Source organism: Canis aureus, chromosome 18 (genome assembly GCF_053574225.1).
Source record: "Canis aureus isolate CA01 chromosome 18, VMU_Caureus_v.1.0, whole genome shotgun sequence".
NCBI lineage: Eukaryota > Metazoa > Chordata > Mammalia > Carnivora > Canidae > Canis > Canis aureus.
In genome coordinates this window covers 58,876,271-58,893,047 of record NC_135628.1, presented here as the reverse complement: position 1 = coordinate 58,893,047, position 16,777 = coordinate 58,876,271, and the positions used below count along the sequence as shown (strand labels likewise).

Genomic DNA, 16,777 nt, shown 5'->3' with positions numbered 1-16,777 from the left:
ATTGGAAAAGACCCTGAATAACCCTTAAAAAAGAAATGGACTATTAAAAAGGGGGCTATTAAAAAAGAAATCCAGAACCGGGGGCATCACAATGCCGGATTTCAAGTTGTACTACAAAGCTATGATCATCAAGACAGTATGGTACTGGCATAAAAACAGACACATAGATCAGTGGAATGGAAATGAGTCCCCAGAAATGGCCCTCAACTCTATGGTCAACTAATATTCAACAAAGGAGGAAAGACTACCCACTGGAAGAAGGACAGTCTCTTCAATAAATGGTGCTGGGAAAATTGGGCAGCCACGTGCAGAAGAATGAAACTAGACCACTCTCTTTCACCATACACAAAGATAAACTCAAAATGGATGAAAGATCTAAATGTGAGACATGTTTCCATCAAAATCCTAGAGGAGAACACAGGCAACACCCTTTTTAACTTGGTCACAGCAACTTCTTGCAAGATACATTCATGAAGGCAAGGGAAACAGAAGCAAAAATGAACTATTGGAACTTAATTAGGATAAAAATCTTCTGCAGAGCAAAAGAAACAGTCAGCAAAACTAAGAGACAACCTACAGAATGGGAGAAGATATTTGCAAATGACGTATCAGATAAAGGGCTAGTTTCCAAGATCTATAAAGAACTTATTAAACTCAACAGCAAAAAAACATACAATCCAATCATAAAATGGGCAAAAGATATGAAGAGAAATCTCACAGAGGAAGACATAGACATGGCCAACACGCACGTGAGAAAATGCTCCCCATCACTGGCCATCAGGGAAATACAAATCAAAACCACAATGAGATACCACCTCACACCAGTGAGAATGGGGAAAATTAACAAGGCAGGAAACCACAAATGTTGGAGAGGATGCGGAGAAAAGGGAACCCTCTTACACTGTTTGGTAGGAATGTGAACTGGTGCAGCCACTCTGGAAAACTCTGTGGAGGTTCCTCAAAGAGTTAAAAATAGATCTGCCCAATGACCCAGCAGTTGCATTTGGGGATTTACCCCAAATATAAATGAAAGTGAAATTCATCCCAAAGTGAAATGCCAGAATACCTGTACCCCAATGTTTATGGCAGCAATGTCCACAATAGCGAAACTGTGGAAGGAGCCTCGGTGTCCAACAAAAGGTGAATAGATAAAGAAACTGTGGTCTATATATACAATAGAATATTACTCAGCCATTAGAAATGACAAATACCCACCTTTCGCTTCTACGTGGATGGAACTGGAGGGTATTATGCTGAGTGAAATAAGTCAATCGGAGAAGGACAATCATAATATGGTTTCACTTATACGGGGAACATAAAAAATGGTGAAAGGGATTATAGGGGAAAGGAGAGAAATAAGCGGGAAATATCAGAGAGGGTGATAGAACATGAGAGACTCCTAACTCAGGGAAAGTAACAAGGGGTAGTGGAAGGGGAGGTGCGAGGGGGGATGGGGTGACAGGGTGATTGGCACTGAGGGGGGCACATTGTTAAATGCACAAATAAAAAAGTTAAAATATAGCTTTGTAATTATTCTTAAAAAAACAATAGAAAATATGAATTTAGTGTCTTGTATTACCTATACAGTCCCTGTTTCTGTAGGTTGTTTCTTTCAGTTCCCTTCCTCTCTTACTGGTTCCCACCTTATGTTTCATGCAGACCTGGTTTTGTGGTCACATATTCTTTCAGTTCCCATCTATTTAAAGCTCTTTATCTCTCCTTTTTTAAGGATTTTTATTTATTTATTCATGAGAGACACACAAAGAGAGAGAGAAGCTGAGACTCAGGTAGAGGGAGAAGCAGGCTCCATGCAGGGAGCCCAATGTGGGACTTGATCTCGGGTGCCCAGGATCACACACCTGGGCTGCCCTTTATATCTCCTTCTATTCTGAATGACAGCTTCCCTGGATAAAATATTCTTGATTGCATGTTTTTCTTATTTAGTATCATGGCAGCCCTTTTGGCCTGTGGATCTCTGTGGACAGGTCTGCTGTCGATCTGATGTTTCTTCCCATATGAGTTACGTTCTTGTCTCGAGCTACTTTAAGTATTTTACCTTTGAAATTTGCAATCTTCACTATTATATGTTTGGGTGTTGATTGGTTTTTGTTGACTGGGTGAAGGGAGGGTCCTCTCTATCTGTTGAATATGAATGCCTTTTTCCTTCCCCAGATAAGGGAAATACTCAGCTATGATTCATCAAACATATTTTGTGGTCCTCTCTCTGTCTCTCTACCTCTTCTGGAATCCCAATATTATGAATATTATTCCTTTCCAACCTATCATTGATTTCCCTAAGCCTTTCTTCATGGGTTCTTAATTATTTTTCTCTTTTTTCCTGATCTTCCTTCCTTTCCATCAACTTGTCTTCTATGTCACACACTCTCTCCTCCTTCTAATTAACCCTAGCAGTTAGAACATCCAGTTTAGACTGCATCTTAGTTAAAGTATTTTTAATTTCAGCCTGATTAGGTTTTTATTCTGCAGTAAGAATCTTTAGAGTCCTTTATGCTTTTTCCAAAGCCACCAGTAATTTTATAATTGTACTTCTGAATTGTATCTCTGATATGTTATTTAAATCACAATCAAATACTTCTGTGGCACAGAGTGTTACTTCTGGTTCTCTTTTGTGGTGAATTCTTCCTTCTAGTCATTTTGTCCAGTGCAGAATAGCTGTATGAGCTGGCTGAGTCAAAAATATCAACCACAACCTAAGCAAAATACACCTTGGACAATTCCAAAGAGGTCAGAGACCAGAAAATAAAAGAAAAAGAAAAATAGAACAAAATAAAACAAAAGGGCCATGATAGTGAAAAACAAAATTTAAAAAAATAGGTATAAAAAGAAAACGGTGGGGATGAAGTGGTGGTGGAGACAGAATATAGTCTCACAGAATAGACCTAGAGGGTGATCCTCTAGGTTCTGGGTGTATGTTGTTCTGTATGTTAGATGATGTTAAATTACAAATTTATATAAATCAGGACAACTTTATATAGAGACCCTTGACCACAAAAACAGAAACAAGTTAGTAGAGGGGGGCAGAGAGAACATAGTCTCACAGAATGAACCAATATGGTGTTCCACTTGGTTCTGGGTGTATTTGGTCTGTGTGTTACAAGGTATGAACTTCCACCATTATATAACAAAACAAGACAGAAAAAAACAAAAACCCATAACTTGTATATCTACCAAAGTTAAATTCAATACATTGAAAGGAATCCAAAAATGAAGAATATATCTAAGACTAGTGATTGTAGAAATATGAAAATCAAAAAGGAAAAAACTTAAAAATGAAGAGTTGGTAAAATGTTGTAGTTAAGGCAGGAAAAGAGAAAATATATTGCAAATTTTTAACATGAAAGGCATACAAACCATATGGAAAAAAATTCAAGTTCTATATACTACTTTCCCTCAGTCCTGGAGGGACTGTGCTGCTTGGTCAGTAAACTTGCTCTTCCCTTGTTCTTTCAGCTGGTCTTCTGGGGGAGGGGTCTTAGGTGATCTTAGGCACCTGTGCCTGGGCGGAGATGCCCTGCCCCTTGCCAAGTGGCTGGGTGAGTATGAAGCTGTTTGTCCTGTGAGGCCTTTGTTCTCTAGAGGCTGCACCTTTCCCAGGTGAAAGGCAAAAAGAAAAAAACAAAACAATGGCAGCAGCCCGATCTCCAACCCCCAAGTCAAGAGTTCCCCACATGTACCAAACTGCCATCTCCCAGTGCACACTGACCTAGATCCTCCTGGAGGCAGGCGCAGAGGCACTGATCTGCACAAACTTCAGGAAGCCCAGAGGCAGGACATTCCTCACTCTCTCGTGCCCTCCCCCGTTCCACCTGTTTCAAAAGGAATGGAGGACAGCCTGCCTCTGTCTATTGCCCAGCTCTAGGGTAAAGGGAGCTCCAGTGCGGGCCTGTGTAAGCAGCCAGCTTCTCCCTGATGCCCTAGGCGGTTTGTGGTGTTCCAGCCCTTTACTGCGATCTGACCATGGTTTGTGGTGAGCTTTCTCCCAGGCTCCCCTATTCTTACTGTGTTTCCAGGAATATTGAGACTGCACTGCCCTTCCTTCAATTCTGCCCTATATCCCCACTAAGCACTTTTCAGCCAGAGAAGACTCTTTCAGGTGCAGATTTCTACAATTCCCAATTGACTGTTGCACTGCTTTCCTTCAGCAGCTTTCCATGGCTCCTTCCTCTTTCTCTGGCTCCCTGCTGTTCCTCTTCTTCACCTAGTTGTTCAGAACTGTTTGATTTTTTTTGGCTCTGTTTTAGGGGTGAGGCAAGCATAGGGCCCCCCTTGTACTCTGCCATCTGAACTCCTCCCTGACAGTAATGGTCTTATGAAGAAGCAGTCCTGTAGTGCTCATCACTTTGGGTCCCATATTAACTATAACTTGATGTTTCAGGTTTATCTCCTATATGTGATGTGTGTGCGCTGATGTTGTGACTGAGCCACTTTTTCTTTCAAACTACTTGATGGCAATGGCTCCCTTTGACTTTTGTGGGCAGTGCTTGGTGTCTGTGGTGTTAGTGGGCCATTCTGGGGATACCTTAGGCTTGAATTGAGCCAGACCAGGCATTTGTCATAGATGCAGAAACATCAAACTAGAGGGCACAACCTGCAGTCAGACTAGTCTGTCCTGAGCCCACAGCAGGAGCCACCCTCTGACTAGTGTGTGTAGTTGCCAATCCCTCTCATAGGGTCAGGCATCACTTTGGAGTGCTACTGGCCACAATCAATGCTGCTTACACAATGCCAGGCCTGCAATACCACCCTGGATGGGTTCTGGCCAAGAGTCCTAGAGAGATTAGATCCCCTGAAGTACAGTTTAAAGGGCCTTTGGGGTGCCATGTCAGGTTGATGGTGCTCACAAATGTTGTGAACCACACGTTCACCACTGTGGAGGGGCCATGCATTGTCCCTCAGGCTGAGGCAGACCATCTGTAGTGGTAGATTCCTGAAAGCATTGCATGGGTGGGTAGTGCAGGGGAGAGGTATTGCTAACAAGCCTGTATGCAGCTAATCATCTGTGAGAGGGACCCTTCAGTGCCAGGAGTAAAGTGGCCTGTCCAGAGTGGTGGTTTTACAGAAACACAATACAGTATAGGGACTGGTGAGGCAGGGCTGCAGTACTAGCATGCTAGGTAGCAAATATTGGCACTTTGTTGGTGGGTGACGAAGGGAAATGGTGCCTGCCAACATTTTTGTTCCTGGAGGAGATCTCCAGTGATTTCTGTCACTCAGGGACACACTCTGAGTTTCCTTCCTGTTTACCCCAGGCACCTCTTAAACTACTGCTTCCATGCTGTATCTCTGGGAGCCCAGCCCACTGATTTTTTTTATCCCAGATTTTAAGACCTACCAGTTGTTAAATCACAAAATTTGACCTGTCAGTTTTTAGTTTTAAAGTCAAAGATTACGGGTACTCATCTTCCTCATACAAGCTTACCAGTGCAGGTATTTGTTTCTCTTGCCTCCCCATGCCTGTGGCATCCTCCCTCCCTGAGACAGGCCCTGAGTCCATTTAGCTCCCTACCATTTCTCCACCTTTCTTACCCTCTTTAATGTGATTATTTCACTAAATTTAGTTGTGGAGTTTATCCTGCCAAGCTTTCTGTTGTTTTCTGAGGTTTTTACTCTGATGTGTTATCTAGTTGTATCACTGGGATGAAGTGAGCTTTGAGTCCTATGCCACCATCTTACCCAGAAATCTTAATTCTCTTCTTAATTTAAATAATTTTAGGGACGCCTGGGTGGTTCAGTGCTTGAGCGTCTGCCTTCAGCTCAGGGCCTTATCACAGGGTCCTGGGATTGAGTCCTGCATCGGACTTTTCCTTCTGCTTATGTCTCTGCCTCACTCTCTCTGTCTCTCATGAATAAATAAATAAAATCTTTAAATAATAATAATAATAATAATTAATAATAATAATAAATTTTAGAACAACTCTGTGAGGTATAACTCAAGCAGTTCAACCAAGGAAATTTAAAAATAAATGAATATTCAGGCAAAGTAGTTATTGCAAATAACTACTGACTTATAGAAGGAAGAATTTCGTTAGGTTTCTAATTAAAAATTAATGACTCAAGATACTGATGTGTGTTATAGAGCTGCAGCTTTCTGTGTGGTTAACAAACTGCTCCATCTGATCCCTTTAATTCCATTTATTATTCATCCTTTCCTTCACTGTGCATGAAATACCTAATATTATAGGCACTGTTTGGGGGAGAAACAAAAAAGCTATATAAGCCGGATTTCTACTAAAGAGTTGCTATATTTGGCATCTGCAGCTTTTATTTTTGTAATTTCTTTTTTTTAATTTTTTAATTATTTTTTTATTTTTGTGATTTCTTATAAAAATAACTTCTCTGCATGCAAGTTAATACATTCAATGCCTTAGACATAACTTTAGGGTTCTAAGGATGACCAGCAGGCATACTGCTAGCCTCCTGTATTACACCAGCTCTATACTAAAAGTTCCCTCCTGTAATACAAAGGTCTGCACCCTGAATGCCCTATGCCTTGCACCAGGTGTGCACCCCAAGGGTCCTGCCTTGAACTAGATATGCACCCCCTAGTGCCATCCTTCATTGCATAAGATCAATATTTCTCCAAGTACCTTCATCCCCATGTACAAAATCTATACCTCCTGACTTACACCAGCTCTGCACCCTCAGCTACTCTCCCTAAGGAAGCTAGTAGAATCCCTCTGTTCTGATGTCCCTAGTGGTGCTGCCTATGAAGCTCCCTTGTACAAGGAACATTTGAATAATTTGAAGTGTTTTAGTGAGAGGAGAGATGCTAATTTAGGTAAATGACGGTAGAAGATATTAAACGAGATTTCAGGTTTTCAGAGAACTTAAACTATATTAGTGCCATTAACAATATGAATATAGACGTTAGTTAGCATGAATTCTTACTTTCATCAATTCTCAATGAGCCACTATGTCTACAAGCCTTAGTGAATGGCTTCATTCAACACTCCCACTGAGTTACAGACTTAATGTGCATTTTTTATTTTAGCTTTCCATCAGCCCCTTAGGTGATTCCTTTTATAGTCTCAAGTTTGGGAGAAATAAGTAAAAGTTAAAGAGCATAAATCTCTTGTCTATTTATACAATTAATGAACGATAACCTCCCCAAGTCTGTTTCACATTCCACTTTAGACTGTGGCTAACATTCATCTTGACCTTTCTGAGATTTAAATATTTGATTCTTCATCATTTCCAGACTATATTTAGAAAAAAATGCTTAAATTAAACTTCACAGAATCAAACATGAGATGCTGATTTCATCCTTGTGGGGCTCTTTGGGAAAAAAGCATGTAATTCTTCTTCAGACCATGACATTTACCTATTTCTTGAATGTCCCTAGATGGGAAAGCCCTCTTCATAATTCTGTTTCATGTAGAGCTGCACCTGCACATGGCCCTGTACTTCTTTATCAGCTAGCTTTCCCCATGGACCTCATGTACATTTCCATACCATGTTGAACATTCTAGTGAGCCAAGTCACAGAAGATCATACAATTTCTCCCTCAGGCTGTGGTATCCAGGTGTTCTACTCGAAACTTGCTGAAGCCAAGTTTTTCCTTCTTGTTGCCATGGACTATGACACATACATTTCTATATGCAGACCTCTCCATCATCCACTACTGATAAACAAGAGAGTCTGTAAATGTATGGTGTTCAGATGCTAGTTCCCAGAAATGATTGATAGTTTGTTGCTTACTCTCATCCCCCTGAGTTTCCCTTTTTGTCAGTACAGAAAAGTCCTAAGCTTTATCTATGAGGCTTCCACCTTGCTGACACTCTCCCACTGTGATGTTCCTTTACATGATGTTCATGTATCTGTGTTGTGTTCTCATGCTTCTCATCATTGTCGTGGTACTCTCAAGTTAATATACTCTCATCTTGTGCCTCACTCACAAAATGTGCTCCAGGAAGCACAGTTTCTAACTTGCTCCTCTCACATGATTCTAGTGATACCCTTCTTTGGTTCAGCTCTCTATATCTACATACTCCCTCCCTGTTTCCTACTATATGGCCAAGGAGGACATAATATAATTAGTTTTTTACATCATCATCACCCCTTGACTGAACCACTTCCCTCACAGTCTTATCAACAATGATGTCACAATGATATTTTTTATTTTTTTAATTGGAGTTCAATTTGCCAACAAATAGCATGACACCCATTGTTCATCCCAAGTGCCACCCTTAGTGCCCATCACCCAGTCACCCAAAACCCCCACCCACTTCCCTTCCTGTAACCCCTAGTTCATATCCCAGAGTTAGGTGTCTCTCATGTTTTCTAACACTCACCGATTTTTTCACTCATTTTCTCTCTCTTCCATTTATTCCCTTTCACTGATTTTTATATTCCCCAAATGAATGAGACCATATAATGTTTGTCCTTCCCCGATTGACTTACTTCACTCAGCATAATACCCTTCAGGTCCCTCCACGGTGAAGCAAATAGTGGGTATTTGTCATTTCTAATAGCTGAGTAATATTCCATGGTATACATAGACCACATCTTTATCCATTCATCTTTCGATGGACACCGAGGCTCCTTCCACAGTTTGGCTATTGTGGACATTGCTGCTGTAAACATTGGGGTGCAGGTGTCCCAGCATTTCACTGAATCTATATCTTTGGGGTAAATCCCCAGCAGTACAATTGCTGGGTCATACGGCAGATCTCTTTTAACACTTTGAGGAACCTCCACACAGTTTTCCAGAGTGGCTGCACCAGTTCACATTCCCACCAACAGTGCAAGTCGGTTGCCCTTTCTCCACATTGTCTCCAACATTTGTTGTTTCCTGCCTTGTTAATTTTCCCCATTCTCACTGGTGTGAGGTGGTATCTCATTGTGGTTTTGATCTGTATTTCCCTGATGGCCAGTGATGCAGAGCATTTTCTCATGTGCTTGTTGGCCACGTGTATGTCTTCCTCTGTGAGATTTCTGTTCATGTCTTTTGCTCATTTCTTGATTAGATTATTTGTTTCTTTGGTGTTGAGTTTAAGAAGTTCTTTATAGATCTTAGATACTAGCCCTTCATCTGATAGGTCATTGGCAAATATCTTCTCCGATTCTGTGGGTTGTCTTTTAGTTTTGTTGACTGTATCTTTTGCTGTGCAGAAATTTCTTATCTTGACGAAGTCCAATAATTCATTTTTGCTTTTGTTTCTCTTGCCTTCATGGATATATCTTGTAGAAAGTTACTGTGGCCGAGTTCAAAAAGGGTGTTGCCTGTGTTCTCCTCTAGGGTTTTGATGGAATCTTGTCTCACATTTAGATCTTTCATCCATTCTGAGTTTAACTTTGTGTATGGTGACAGAGAGTGGTCTAGTTTCATTCTTCTGCATGTGGATGTCCAATTTTCCCAGGACCATTTATTGAAGAGACTGTCTTTTTTCCATTAGATAGTCTTTCCTCCTTTGTTGAATATTAGTTAACCATACAGTTGAGGGTCCTGGATTGAGTTCTGGATTCTCTATTCTGTTCCATTCTCTATTCTGTTCCATTGATCTATGTGTCTGTTTTTGTGCCAGTACCCCACTGTCCTGATGACCACAGCTCTGTAGTACAACCTGAAATCTGGCATTGTGATGCTCCTATGATTTTCTTTTTTAATATTCCCCTGGCTTTTTGGGGTCATTTCTGATTCCACACAAATGTTAAGATAATTTGTTCAAATTCTCTGAAGAAAGTCCATGGTATTTTGACAGGGATTGCATTAAATGTGTAAATTGCCCTGGGTAACATTGACATTTTCACAATATTAATTCTGCCAATCCATGAGCATGGAATATTTTTCCATCTCTTTATGTCTTCCTCCATTGCTTTCAGAAGTGTTCTGTAGTTTTTAGGGTATAAATCCTTTACCTCTTTGTTTAGGTTTATTCCTAGGTATCTTATGCTTTTGGGTGCAATTGTAAATGGGATGGACTCCTTAATTTCTCTTTCTTCAGTCTCATTGTTCGTGTATAGGAATGCCATTGATTTCTGGGCATTGATTTTGTATCCTGCCATGCTGCCAAATTGCTGTATGAGTTCTAGCAATCTTGGGGTGGAGGCTTTTGAGGTTTCTATGTAGAGTATCATGTCATCGGCGAAGAGGGAGAGTTTGACTTCTTCTTTGCCAATTTGAATGCCTTTAATGTCTTTTTGTTGTCTGATTGCTGAGGCTAGGACTTCCAGTACTATGTTGATTAGCAGTGGTGGGAGTGGACATCCCTACCATGTTCCTGATCTTAGGGGAAAGGCTCCCAGTGTTTCCCCATTGAGAATGATATTTGCTGTGGGCTTTTCGTAGATGGCTTTTAAGATGCTGAGGAATGTTCCCTCTATCCCTACTCTCTGAAGAGTTTTGATCAGGAATGGATGCTGTATTTTGTAAATAGTTTCTCTGCATCTATTGAGAGGATCCTTTGCTTCTTGTTTTTTCTCTTGCTGATATGATCAATCACATTGATTGTTTTACAAGTGTTGAACCAGCCTTGCATCCTGGAGATCAATCCCACTTGGTCATGGTGAATAATCTTCTTAATGTATTGTTGGATCCTATTGGCTAGTATCTTGTTGAGAATTTTTGCATCCATGTTCATCAGGGATACTGCTCTATAATTCTCCTTTTTGGTGAGGTCTTTGTCTGGTTTGGAATTAAGGTGATGCTGGCCTCATAGAATGAATTTGGAAGTACTCCATCTCTTTCTATCTTTACACACAGCTTTAGTAGAATAGGTATGGTTTCTTCTTTAAATGTTTTTTAGAATTCTCCTGGGAAGCCATCTGGCCCTGGACTTTTGTGTCTTGGGAGGTTTTTGATGATTGCCTCAATTTCCTCCTTGGTTATTGGCCTGTTCAGGTTTTCTATTTCTTCCTGTTCCAGTTTTGGTAGTTTGTGGCTTTCCAGGAATGTATCCATTTCTTCTAGATTGCCTAATTTATTGGCAATAGCTGCTCATAATGTTTTGAAAATCGTTTTTATTTCCTTGGTATTGGTTGTGATCTCTCCTTTTTCGTTCGTGATTTTATTAGTTTGAGTCTTTTCCCTTTTGTTTTTAATAAGGCTGGCTAATAGTTTATCTATCTTACTAATTCTTTCAAAGAACCAACTCCTGGTTTTGTTGATCTGTTCCACAGTTCTTGTGGTCTCTATTTCATTGAGTTCTGCTAGAATTTTTTTAACCCTCTTCTTCTGTTTGGGGTAGGTTTTATTTGCTGTTCTTTCTCCAGTTCCTTTAGGTGTGAGGTGAGATTTTTATTTGAGTTTTTTCCAATTTTTTGAGTGAGTCTTGTATTGTATTGTATTTCCCCCTCAGGACTGCTTTTGCTGTATCCCACAGATTGTGAATGGTTGTATCTTCATTCTCATTAGTTTCCATGAATATTTTTCATTCTTCCCTGATTTCCTGATCGACCCTTTCATCTTTTAGCAGGATGGTCTTTAACCTCCACATTTTTGTATTTCTTCCAAATTTCTTCTTCTGATGTAGTTCTAGTTCAAAGCATTATGGTCTGAAAATATGCAGGGGACAATCTCAGTCTTTTGGTGTCAGTTCAGACCTGATTTGTGACCCGGTATGTGGTCTATTCTCAAGAAAGTTCCATAGGCTCTTGAGAAGAATTTGTATTCAGTTGCGTTTGGATGTAAAGTTCTATAAATATGCGTGATATCCACCTGGTCCAGTGTATCATATAAAGCTCCTGTTTCTCAGGAGATGGTTGCTTAGAGTATCTGTCATTTGTAGAAAGCGCCATGTTGAAGTCTCCCAGTGTAAGTATATTATTATCTAAGTATGTCTTAACTTTGGTTAATTGATTGATACACTTGGCAGCTGTCACATTAGGGGCATAAACATTCATGATTTTTATGTCCTCTTTTTGAATAGATCCTTTAAGTATGATATAGTGTCCCTTTTCATCTCTTACTACAGTCTTGGGGATAAACTTTAATTTATCTGATGGCTACCCCTGCTTTCTTTTGAGGACCATTTGAATGGTAAATGGTTCTCCAACCTTTCATTTTCAGGCTGTACATGTCCTTAGGTCTCAAATGAGTCTCTTGTAGACAGCAAATAAATGCTCCGCATCAGTTGCCATCAGGGAGATACAAATCAAACCAGAATGAGATACCACCTCACAGCAGTGAGAATGGTGAATATTAACAAGACAGGAAACAATAAATGTCAGAGAGGTTGTGGAGAAAGGGGAATCCTCTTGCACTGTTGGTGGGAATGTGAACTGGTACAGCCACTCTGGAAAAGTGTGTGGAGATTCCTCAAAGAGTTAAAAATAGAACTGCCCTATGACCCAGCAATTGCGCTGCTGGGGATTTACCCCAAAGATACAGATGCAGTGAAACGCCAGAACACTTGCACCCCAATATTTATGGCAGCAATGTCCACAATAGCCAAACTGTGCAAGGAGTCTCGGTGTCCATTGAAAGATGAATGAATAAAGGAGATATGATATATATATATATATATATATATATATATATATATATGTATATATATACATCTACAATGGACTATTACTCAGCCTATAAATGACAAATACCCACCATTTGCTTCAACATGGATGGAGCTGGAGGGTATTATGCTGAAGGAAATAAGTCAATCAGAAAAGGACAAACATTATATGGTCTCATTCTTTTAGGGAATATAAAAAATAGTGAAATTGAATAAAGGGGAAAGGAGGGAAAATGAGTGGGAAATATCAGTGAGGGTGATAGAACATGAGAGACACCTAACCCTGGGAAACAAACAAGGCGTGGTGGAAAGGGAGGTGGGCAGAGGGTTGGGTGACTGGGTGACGGGCACTGAGGGCGGCACTTGACAGGATGAGCACTGGGTGTTATGCTATATGTTGGCAAATTGAACTCCAATAAAAAATACAAAAAACAAAAAACAAAAAAAGCATCTCAAAGGCCTCGGTGGGTGCTGACACATGTGATTTCTGCTCAGTGCTCTGAATGTCAGAGTAAAGAAGTTCAATGAAGTGTGGGTAAATGGCAGCAGTAACTAGGACTCTCTTAAGGTAGCTAAACCCCGGTCATCAAATTAGTGATGGGAATGAATTGGTGAATGAGATTCCCACTGTCCCTACCTACTGTCCAGCGGAACCACATCCAAAGGAATGAGCTTGGTGGAATCAGTGGGGAAAGAAGACCCTGTTGACCTTGACTCCTCTCTGGCAAGATGAAGAGACATGAGGGGTGTAGAATAAGTGGGAGGCCTCTGTTGCTCCTCTGTCCCTGTGAGGGGGCACAGGTCCGCTGGCCTTGCCGGCTGCTGGTGAAATACCACTACTCTTACTGTTTTTTCACTGACACATGAGGCGAGGTGTAGGAAGGGAGAAAACTTAGGCAGCTCAGCTCCACTTGCTCCGGGGACAGTGACAGGTGGGGAGTTTGACTGGGGCCGTACACCTGTCAAACGGTAACTGCACGTGTCCTAAGGTGACCTCACAGAGGACAGAAACCTCCCATGCAGCAGAACAGCAAAAGCTCGCTGGATCTTGATTTTCAGTTCGAACACAGACTGTGAAAGTGCGGCCTCACAATCCTTCTGACCTTTTGGGTTTTAAGCAGGAGGTGTCAGAAAAGTTACCACGGTGGTAACTGGCTTGTGGTGGCCAAGAGTTCACAGCAGCCTCAATTTTTGATCCTTCAGTGTGGGCTCTTCCTATCATTGTGAAGCAGAATTCACCAAGGGTTGGGTTGTTTGTTCACTAATAGAGAACGTGAGCTGGGCTTCGATCATGGTGAGACAGGTTAGTTTTACCCTACTGATGATGTGTTGTTGCCATGGAAATCATGTTCAGTACAGTGGAACCACAGGCTCAGACATTTGGTGTATGTGCTTGGCTGAGGAGGCAAGGGGCGGAACCTGTCATCTATAGGATTAGGACTAAAAAGGCCTCTAAGTCTGAATCCCACCCAGGCGGAACCAGACAGCAGCACCGAGGTGCCTTGGTTGGCCTCTGAGAGTCAGTTCTCCTCCGTCCTCGCTGGCAGACCTTCCCCGGGGCCTCTGGACTGGGTCCCGGAGGAGAGCCCTTCCACGTCCAAAAAGGGGTACCGTGAGACAGGGGGCCGCCCCCTCACCCTTCACCTCACATACCTTCATGGGGAACTTGGTGCTAAACTATCCATAGACATCTGCTTCTGGGTCGGGGTTTCCAACGCAGCAGAGCAGCTTCCTGGCTGGGATGTACTGAACGTCAGTCCTGGACACGGGGCTCTGTTGGCCGGCTGCCCCTAGCCAGGTGGGGCAGGGGCTGCAGCCTTCCCATCTGTAGCTCCAACTTCCTCTCCTGGGGCCACTCCCCGGGAGCATCCGGTGCTCCACACCTGTGAGCAGCAGGCAGGTCTCTCCCTTACGCGCCCCAGGCTGGCTGGGTGGAGGCCCCCGTCCGGTCCTCAAGGCGGGGTGATGCTCAAGGCGGGGTGAAGCCGGTTGATCCTACCGCGAGAGGGGGGCCCCTTGCCCCTGGAACTGGGACAGAGAAGGGGGGAGTGTGTGGGCCTTGGTCAACAGCTGCGTGGGCATCTTGGGGGGCGGGGTTGGCCGCGTGGGCCCTTTCCCAGAGGCGACACGAGGCCGGAGGGCAGCCGGCTCTGGTGCGTGTGCCCGGGAGCGGGTCGTCCCACCGTCCTTCCCTCTAGGAGCGCGGGGCCGGGGAGGCGGGGGCTGGGCGCACGCCCTTGAGCTCTTTCCTCCCACCCAGTGGACCGGGTGGGCCCGTAGCCCGGCCAGCCCCTCGAGCCGGGCCTGGGCTCGGAGCCCCCCTCCCCCCCCCAGGAGACTAGCGCCCGGTTGGCGTGAGGCCCGGTGCCCCTCGGTGCGCCCCAGCCTGGGCTCGGAGCCCCCCCCCACCCCGAGGAGACTAGCGCCCGGTTGGCGTGAGGCCCGGTGCCCCTCGGTGCGCCCCAGCCTGGGCTCGGAGCCCCCCCCCACCCCGAGGAGACTAGCGCCCGGTTGGCGTGAGGCCCGGTGCCCCTCGGTGCGCCCCAGCCTGGGCTCGGAGCCCCCCACCCCGAGGAGACTAGCGCCGGGTTGGCGTGAGGCCCGGTGCCCCTCGGTGCGCCCCAGCCTGGGCTCGGAGCCCCCCACCCCGAGGAGACTAGCGCCCGGTTGGCGTGAGGCCCGGTGCCCCTCGGTGCGCCCCAGCCTGGGCTCGGAGCCCCCCACCCCGAGGAGACTAGCGCCCGGTTGGCGTGAGGCCCGGTGCCCCTCGGTGCGCCCCAGCCTGGGCTCGGAGCCCCCCCCCACCCCGAGGAGACTAGCGCCCGGTTGGCGTGAGGCCCGGTGCCCCTCGGTGCGCCCCAGCCTGGGCTCGGAGCCCCCTTCCCCCCCCAGGAGACTAGCGCCCGGTTGGCGTGAGGCCCGGTGCCCCTCGAGCCGGGCCTGGGCTCGGTAGCCCCCCACCCCGAGGAGACTAGCGCCCGGTTGGCGTGAGGCCCGGTGCCCCTCGGTCTGCCCCAGCCTGGGCTCGGAGCCCCCCACCCCGAGGAGACTAGCGCCCGGTTGGCGTGAGGCCCGGTGCCCCTCGGTGCGCCCCAGCCTGGGCTCGGAGCCCCCCTCCCCCCCCGAGGAGACTAGCGCCCGGTTGGCGTGAGGCCCGGTGCCCCTCGGTGCGCCCCAGCCTGGGCTCGGAGCCCCCTTCCCCCCCCAGGAGACTAGCGCCCGGTTGGCGTGAGGCCCGGTGCCCCTCGAGCCGGGCCTGGGCTCGGTAGCCCCCCACCCCGAGGAGACTAGCGCCCGGTTGGCGTGAGGCCCGGTGCCCCTCGGTCTGCCCCAGCCTGGGCTCGGAGCCCCCCTCCCCCGAGGAGACTAGCGCCCGGTTGGCGTGAGGCCCGGTGCCCCTCGGTCTGCCCCAGCCTGGGCTCGGAGCCCCCCTCCCCCGAGGAGACTAGCGCCCGGTTGGCGTGAGGCCCGGTGCCCCTCGGTGCGCCCCAGCCTGGGCTCGGAGCCCCCCACCCCGAGGAGACTAGCGCCCGGTTGGCGTGAGGCCCGGTGCCCCTCGGTGCGCCCCAGCCTGGGCTCGGAGCCCCCCCCCACCCCGAGGAGACTAGCGCCCGGTTGGCGTGAGGCCCGGTGCCCCTCGGTGCGCCCCAGCCTGGGCTCGGAGCCCCCCACCCCCAGGAGACTAGCGCCCGGTTGGCGTGAGGCCCGGTGCCCCTCGGTGCGCCCCAGCCTGGGCTCGGAGCCCCCCACCCCCAGGAGACTAGCGCCCGGTTGGCGTGAGGCCCGGTGCCCCTCGGTGCGCCCCAGCCTGGGCTCGGAGCCCCCCTCCCCCGAGGAGACTAGCGCCCGGTTGGCGTGAGGCCCGGTGCCCCTCGGTGCGCCCCAGCCTGGGCTCGGAGCCCCCCTCCCCCGAGGAGACTAGCGCCCGGTTGGCGTGAGGCCCGGTGCCCCTCGGTCTGCCCCAGCCTGGGCTCGGAGCCCCCCACCCCGAGGAGACTAGCGCCCGGTTGGCGTGAGGCCCGGTGCCCCTCGGTGCGCCCCAGCCTGGGCCTGCGGAGAGACAGGAGCTGCAGGTTTACGGGGCCGCCGCCGCCGCTGCCATCTCAGCTCCACTCCCTTCCGGAGAGCACGGGGTTCGCCTGGACAGGTTGACTGACACCCGTCGGTGTCCCCTCCTCCGCCGTCGCGGCCTGACCTGGGTCCCCGTGGGCAATGGAGCGTGTCCCGGAGCCCGCAGGCGCGAACCCGGGCCTTCGCGTCGGGCGTTCTCTGCCACGTCCCCTGGAGCGACGGGCCCCGCCTGAGCC

General features: G+C 46.6%; 1 pseudogene; it reads left to right on the top strand.

Annotated features, from left to right (window-relative positions):
- Positions 1–12,676: 12,676 nt before the first annotated feature.
- On the top strand, positions 12,677–14,245 carry LOC144289235 (28S ribosomal RNA; annotated as a pseudogene).
- Positions 14,246–16,777: the final 2,532 nt, after the last annotated feature.